Below are 8,208 nucleotides of genomic sequence, written 5' to 3'. Positions count from 1 at the left end.
ACTAATACAGTGGTGCCCCGCAAGACGAAATTAATTCGTTCCGCAATTTTTGTCGTCTAGCGAATTTTTCGTCTTGCGAAGCACGAAATCCCATAGGAATGCATTGAAAATCAATTAATGCGTTCCTATGGTCAAAAAAAGTCCAAACAAAGCCAAATTTGGTACAACAACAGTTTATTAACTGCTCTTTAAAGTCACACATACTGTAAAGAGCAGTTCAAAAATTGAAGGGAAAATAAATTAACTTTATAAACAAAACATGTCTTTGTTTTTAGACAAAGAAAACAAAGTCGCGAGACGTTTTCGTCTTGCGAAGCAAGCCCATAGGGGAAATTCGTCTTGCGAGGCAAATCGAAAACGGAAAAACCTTTCGTCTAGCGAGTTTTTTGTCTTGCGAGGCATTCGTCTTGCGAGGTACCACTGTAGCTGATAAAGTTATCAAGGAGCGTGAAAAGAAAGCAAAATTCCTAGCTCCATTGCTGATCCTGTTTCGTTTTGCAAATTTGGTGCAACCATTTCCCCCCTACTTAGATAAAATCTCAGAGTGGAATAATTTCAACTCCTTAATAGTGATTAATTTGGGTGAAAACTTTCCTCACTTAGCTGTTGGCCTGCACTTGGACATTCTTTCAGCTAGCCGTAGTTCATAAAATAATGGAGAGGAATTAAGAATGGTTTATCAAGTTATAAATTAATCATGAGGTACTTAAGGTATTTCAAACTACCAGTACGATAATATTACAGACTTTCAGTCATATTTGACAAATGTCAATCTCTGCTCCTGTGTAACTTGTGATTATACTCAGGCCAACTAACTCTCCAAGATATTAGCTTGCAAGTGCTTAGCGCTTGCAAGAAAATGTTATGGAGCCCTCTATTTTTATTTTATTTTTTTAAAAGGCAAGTAGAATAAGAAACAGCTGGAAATTAGATTCCCAAATCCACTAATGACCATTAGTTACTGTAACAGAAAATCATAGTTCTGATTTTTCAAATGGAATATTTGTTCTCCTTGCTGATTTAAATTGACATTTATAGATTTCTTTGAAATCTCCCCTCGCAGCAGAGCTTTCCAAACTGTGTGTCGTGGCACATTAGTGTGTTGGCTGCAGTGTGTAGGTGTGTTGCACGAGTGCTCCCTTGTTCCTCCTGGGGCTGGAAAGGGTTATTTAACCTCCAGTTTGCTAGTAAAACTGAATTACCGTGTCACAAGATGATACAAAACTGAATTACTGTGTTGTGAAATGATGCATTTCCAAAAAGCGGGTCACCAACTTGAAAAGTTTGGAAAGCTCTGCCTTACAGGTTTGCAAGGCTTAAACTGGTTGGCCATGGCTCCCCAGAAGTGTTTTCAAAGTGTAGGGCTCAGCCTGGTTCATGCAAAATTAAAATAGATGGGGGAGTTTTTGAACATGGGCAGAATGCATTCCCCTATTCAATAGACCGGTCTTGTTCCTACCAGAGCTAAAACAAAATTTCTCAGAGGAGATTTTTTCTGAGGAAAATGCATGATATTTTTCATTTTTCCGACACCCCTCCCCCCTCAAAAATGGACATGATGCCCATTTTCCTCAGATTATTTTCTCAGATTATCCTCCAACATTTTTATTCTATTTTATTTATGGTGGCTGCCATATCCCCCCAACAATCCCCTGGAATAATATAATACCCTGGGACATTGTGGATGCACAGTGGTAGCAAAACTATCTGCATAGTTGGTGCTGTTGCCACTAGTATCATCAGCATCAAACAACAGCAACAAACCTTAGGAGGGGGGAAAACATGCCATATGCATTTCCCTCTAGTTCCTACATATCTGGGTCTATGTATTTTTTTTTAAAAAGAAATAACAACTTTTATTGAAGCCTTTCCCCCCAAACAATAAACTTTAAACCAGGCATAGGCAAACTCGGCCCTCCAGATGTTTTGGGACAACAATTCCCATCATCCCTGACCACTGGGCCTGTTAGCTAGGAATCATGGGAGTTGTAGTCCCAAAACATCTGGAGGGGAGAGCCGAGTTTGCCTATGCCTGCTTTAAACAAAGAATACAAGGCATGCACAACATTCACCACTGGCTGGAAACTGCAGCTTGGGGAGAGTGCTGCTTGAGAGCTTGCCATGGGTCTCAGTTAGCCATTAGGAGAACAGAACTACTGAACTCGATGCATCTTTGGCCTGAATAGCAGGCTATTCTCATCTTCTGATCTTCACTGGTCCACATAGCCTTGGACTCTAGTTTCTCTTAGCTTGGAGACGAATATGTGCACGAACATGTATGAACACACACGTTTACTTCAATGCCGGTGACTTCTCTGAGTTGTGATAATAATGACAATTACATTTGAAGTGAGTGTAAATGGTTGCTTCTCAATGACCCACTTTGTTTTGCATGAATTTTGTGGTGATGTTAGACAACGTCTGCTACTTACTGAGCATTCGTCCTGATTTGTTTGTGGGAAGGTTAGATGACACTGGATCAAGTGTTATCTCACGCTTTCAGTTTGTTTAACTGTCACCTTTCCTTATCATCTGATTTTTTAAAAGTGAATTTGTTGCACAAGAGCTTTGTATCAACTTTAATTGTGCAACGTGGATTTGAATGCCACTGGGAAACAGCAACAGTTTGAAACTGTCTCTTGTCTGTGACACACAGCCCCTTATAAATTCATCTAGCACAATCGCATAAACAGACTTGCCATTTCAGACTTGCCTGTGATAGGATATCTCTGCAACTCCTAGTGAATATTTCTCCTCCCTTGTTTGCTGAAGTTCAGAGCTGCCCTGCTCAAAACTAAGCCATTTCCGTGGAGCATAGATTTGTATAGGAGAATACAGAAGAGGCACTTTCCACATGGATTTGTGCCCCCGTGTCTGGAATGCTTTACATACCTGCAACCTTCCAATTAATAGAATTTATATTTCAATAAACCACAGCAGTCCTTTGCCAGATGTTCTAATTGTGTAAAAATTAGTTTATGAACTTACACGCTCCTCAAGCATACCGAAACTGTGTCTTATGTAGCCTGAACATTATTTGCATAAACTGGTTGAAGTCAGCGTAATCTTATATATCATCTGCAGAGTTAAAGTTTCACAATTGCAAATCCCTGGCAAATCAAGTGCAGATGGACCTCTTTTGCCCTCAGGCCTCGGCCTGTCAGCTCACTTCTTTCACTTGTATCTTTCTCCCGAACATTTTTCACTACTAGTAGTCATTGAAAACTGTTTATGTAGATACATTGCAGGTACTAAACATGACACTGAACATTAGTCATGTGGGCCTTTCCCCTTTGATCACATTTCCTGACAAAATAGGGTTGGCATGTAATTCTGGGCGTCTGGTTGTACCACCTGGAAAAATTTGCTCTGCCAATCAGCAGATGCCAGACAGATTGTTCCAGTTTGTTGTGAGATGTTTCAGATAAGGAGGAGTCAGCCAAATAAATGGTTAAACCTGAGCTGGCAAATTCCATCAGGTACTCTCGGAAAAATCAACAAAGGGGCACATGTGGTCTTAACAGCCTAAAGCGGTGTTGGATGCAAGGGTGTTAAAACCAAAGTGATGATCATTGTTTTAGTGTGCCCTAATGTCTAAATAATAATAATACTTGCAAGTTATTAAATCTGTTTGCAAGTTATTAAAAGTCACATTAGCAGTTCTTGCTAATAGTGGGGTATTAGTGAAGGGGACAAAAAGGCATGTTTTGAATACAGAAGGGCTGGCAGTCTCGGGATTTGTTTCTGATTACTTTAAGATTTAACCATATTTCCTTTGCTGGTACCCAGTTGCTATTTATTTGGCTTTAGTCTTTGATCTCCCTTATGCTGGCACATCATAAAAAACATATCCCTGTTCAAGTTCTGTATTATGCAGTTGCTTTTTTCCTTGGTATGTTCGCCTGGCTAGCTGTGCATACGGAATAAGACTCTCTTTGTTTTTGATAGAGTCCAGGTGTTTATCGCTAAAGCTTACTAATGGATTTGACCGCAAAAATATACATGCAAGAGGCAAGCTGAAAAATGAATGGCAAAACTACTGGTTTGATAACCTGAGGCCTGCTGTACAGTAACCAAACAACACCCACCGTTGCACAAAGTGAGTTCTGTGAAAGCCCGAATGTTGAATTCCGTTCTTGGTTTGTGCTGGGCAAAACCATTACCTGCCACAAACTAAGATTTGAGGTTTCCATTAAGCAGAAACTTACTTTGTACCACATAGAACTTACATTCTATATTTGTACCACATAGAACTTACATTCTATCACATATCTTGTTAGAACTTGTTTTGTTTGGAGAAAATGGCAATTAATTTTGTTCCATGGGGAACAATGGGCCCTGACTTCTATGTGGGCCTGTATTCATCAATATGGAAAGTTCTCATTGGTAGAAGAAAACTAGTTCCTGCTTTCTTATATCCAGTTTGTAACAATGGTCAAACAATAGTTGACAATGTTTCCCTGCTAGGAAAACTACTGCTACAGGCCACCCCAATCTCTGGAGAGCTGTAGCAAAATTTCAAGGGTCTTGGCACTTAACCAGGTTTTGTGTTTCTTTGGAATGAGGCACAACAGACTAGTGTAGGGTTGCCATATTCAAAAAGTGAAAATGCAAACACAAAAGCACTCAAAAAAAAGGAGAGGTTTTTGAGCTATTTTAAAAGAAACTACACTTCCGACATGGGTTGCCATATGTCCAGATTTTCCAGGACCTTTGAACAATTTCCACCTGGACACTATTTCCGAAAGCCGAACCCCAGCAATGTCTGGGAGATTCCAACCGTACTGCAACCTAGTGTCTTTAAGAAATATTGTTTATTTTACAAACTGGGTTTGGTTGGAAGGAGTTCAGAACAGTACATCCCCAGAGTTTCTCTTCTTGCTCCTTTCATTGCTTCAGCAAGCTTGGGTCCCAAGTCATGGCTTCCAGCCTCTCAGTGCAGCCTCTCCCAGCCAGTCTGGCCCACCCTTTCTCCCTCACAAAAGCCCTTCTCAAAAACCTCAGTTTTAAAAGGACACCTTTTTCCTGTGGTGACATCATTCCCTCTGTTACTATGGCAGCCTCCCCCTCCATCCCAGCATCGTCTTCTGTTTCGTTGAGGGCCATTATATACCTTTTGTGTCTTCAGGGACACTAGGCAGGCCTCATGAAGAAGCTAGGTGGTGTTATTTCCAGCCCTTGCTAAATTCATGAATTTGAGTTTGTTCAAATTCTTACCCTAATGTAGAGATTTGGGGGCAGGGAGTCCTGCCCACCAAACTCATCACACTATTCGCACTATTTTAAAAAGATATTATAGTGGGAAAAGGCCCACAGGTTACAAAGAAGCCGAGTTCTTCTCTTAGATTGAGAGAGCCAATATTTTATATATTAAAAAGACAGCACGTACTTTTCAATACAAACAGCAGCCATTAATGAAGGAACCGCAGGGGGAAAATGTTATCCAAGAGATGACTAGATCTTTGCCATCAGTGATGAGAAAATGCCATGACCCAGAAAAATACAAGTCTCTCCTCCACTTTGGTATGTAACAGAGAATTGCTTGGAATGCCGGAACCAAAGCAAAATAAACACACTCAGCATTGCCTAATGAGCAGAAGGGCTTTAACTCTGGCTGCTGGAGACAGTCCCGGGTCCAGGAAAACAGCAATTTGTGCACCTCTTATATTCAACAGTAGGACTTGTATGGACATTGAGTATGTGTCAAACAGAATCTTTGTGCCAGGAAGTGACAGAGGGATATGAAAATAATCCCCGGAGTGCATCTGTTCCTGTTAGATTTCTGGATAGCTTTTCCAAATACCAATTTTATATATAGGCTCCATTTGATTATGAACACTCACATTTTTAAAAGGGTGCCATCTCTTTCTGAGGGTACAGCTCTCACCCTCCGAAGCATACAGCTGTATTCCAGACACAAATTAACAGCTGCAGTTTGATTGCTGCTGAAACCTTAAATACTTGCACCTGTTGTTAACTCTGTTTTGTGGTTGTGCATTTTGTAGCTCTTGTTATTTGAAAAATACAGCCCTCGGGCTCTGCTCTTCAAACCTTTTGCAGCAAAGCAGACCCAGCTTGCTTCAGTGTGGATAAGGGCTCTGCAGGCCCAATGCGTGCATCTGCTACATCAGCAAATGTGTGTACAGAACTGGGTGTCAGCATGGTTGTGGCACTGTGAAATTATGAGGGGCACCTACAGTTGTGCCCAGCAGGGAAATCTGATGCTACTTTCACGAGCCAAATTCACTATGACCAGAACAATCTGTGCTAAAAAATAAAGTGTTGCTACACCAAGACAGGAGTGCCTGGCGTGCTCTGGTCCATGGGGTCACGAAGAGTCGGACACGACTAAACAACAACACACCATGGTAAATTGTTTTACAAGAAATGCTGAACTTCTCAACATATATAATACATATGCAAACTTAAGCAAAATTGCACCACTTAAGACGGGTAATTTATTCTGCAGTTTTTTAAAACTGCCAAGCTCCTGCTTGTTGAGAGGAAGAGAAGGAATTTTGCAGATCTCGGGCAAATCTGATACAGCAGCTTGTCTGGCTTTGAGATGTCACCAGTGTTTCAAACATGCCATGAGGGCTAGAACCTTTTAGTTTAGTTTTGTTGTTGTTCTTTTTTACAAAGAAGCTGAGATTCTTAGGAAACTGAATTCTGCACTCAGCATTCTGTGTCTTTTCGGAACTTCTGTGGGTTTGCATCTTACAGCCTTTTGTGTTATTATAAGACATAACACAATTATGGTGTGTGAAGAAAGGAGGGAAGATAGGGCTGGGATGAGGACATGTAGCCTGATCTCACTGAAACTATCAAAGGGAATCTTGCAAAGAAGTTTGGAAAGAAAGGAATGTCATTTTCCTATGGACAGGAGACAACAGATGCCCTCCCTCATCTGATGGTCAGAATTATTGTTTATTACAAATTGTATGCCAAAAGTTAGTTTTTGAGCAGTCCCTTTTAACAGTAGGTCTTTAACAGCAATTAGTAGGTATCATGTTTTGCTCTATGCCATGAAACGCATCTGCAAATCAAAGGTCTATGAAAGGGACAAAAACAAGCTCGGCTGTTAGTTGGCCAACCCTTCACCATGCAATAGGAACAGTATTAATTTAATTGTCCTACCCTGCACTGGGTGAAATGCAGTATTGGCTTGGCAAATAGTTAGCAGCTGGTGGCAGGCAGTGTTTGTCCTTAAGTACACTTTCATTTGGCCTGTGGGATCGTCCTGGAGATTCTTCACTCCACCATATGCTTATCATGCCTTTTTCTGTGGCCCCAGGCGATAATGACAACGGCCTTGGAAGAAAATTTCAAAAAGTGCAGCTGCTTTATTAAGCATTTGATTTAATTAAGGCATTTGAGGCTGGTATGTGCTAGTTCAGGCTTGTTTCTCGAGAGCTTTGCTTATGTAGCTTTGCAAAAGACGGGGTGACTTTCTAGCAGAAGAGATGGCAATAAGCACCAGATCTTGTCTGGTCCAAGCTGAACCCTCATCTTCTCCTCAGAGTGCCCCAATGGCAGCTTTAAAGAGATTTCAGAATACCCTATGAATACATGCTAACCTTATCTTGGAAAACTGGCTTGGAGTAACTCTTACTAGTAGTGTGAAGCCTTTAAAACAAGGCTGAGGAAGCTCTTGATCCCGCAGAAAGTACATTGTTGCATCCAGTGATAACAGTATTTTTGGAAAAATGTCGCATGAGGGAGTTTTGCTCAGTGACATAGCTGTTTATAATTTAGGACTTGACTCAGTTGCAGGGTAAACAGAATGTTCCTGAAGGGGAAAGGAAAGATACCACAATGGATTCAGTTTTGGGCTCTGTGTGTGTGGGCTTTCCAGATCTTTCTATTTTGGTCTGTACTTAGCATTTCCAACAGCACAGCAAAGGCTCTGGGGTTGCACTGTGCATTTACATGTCGTAGTCAGGAACCAATTCCCAAGAATAAAACACAGGGACACAAAATGGTCCATCTGTCTATATCAGGGCTTTTGCCCATGGAACAAAGTGTGTGTATTTGTATGTATTTGCCCGGTTCTCCCTTTCCTCATTTAATTTCTACAACTCTGAGAGCAGGTTAGGCTAAGATGCACCGATTGGCCCAAGGTCACCCAGTGAGCTTCATGGCTGAGTGGGGATTTGAACCCTGGCCACCCAGGTCCTAGTCTGACACTCTAGCCACTACACAACACTG

The sequence above is a fragment of the Podarcis muralis genome, chromosome 3 (assembly GCF_964188315.1).
Source record: "Podarcis muralis chromosome 3, rPodMur119.hap1.1, whole genome shotgun sequence".
Taxonomy (NCBI): Eukaryota; Metazoa; Chordata; class Lepidosauria; order Squamata; family Lacertidae; genus Podarcis; species Podarcis muralis.
This window is presented reverse-complemented; position numbering follows the sequence as displayed.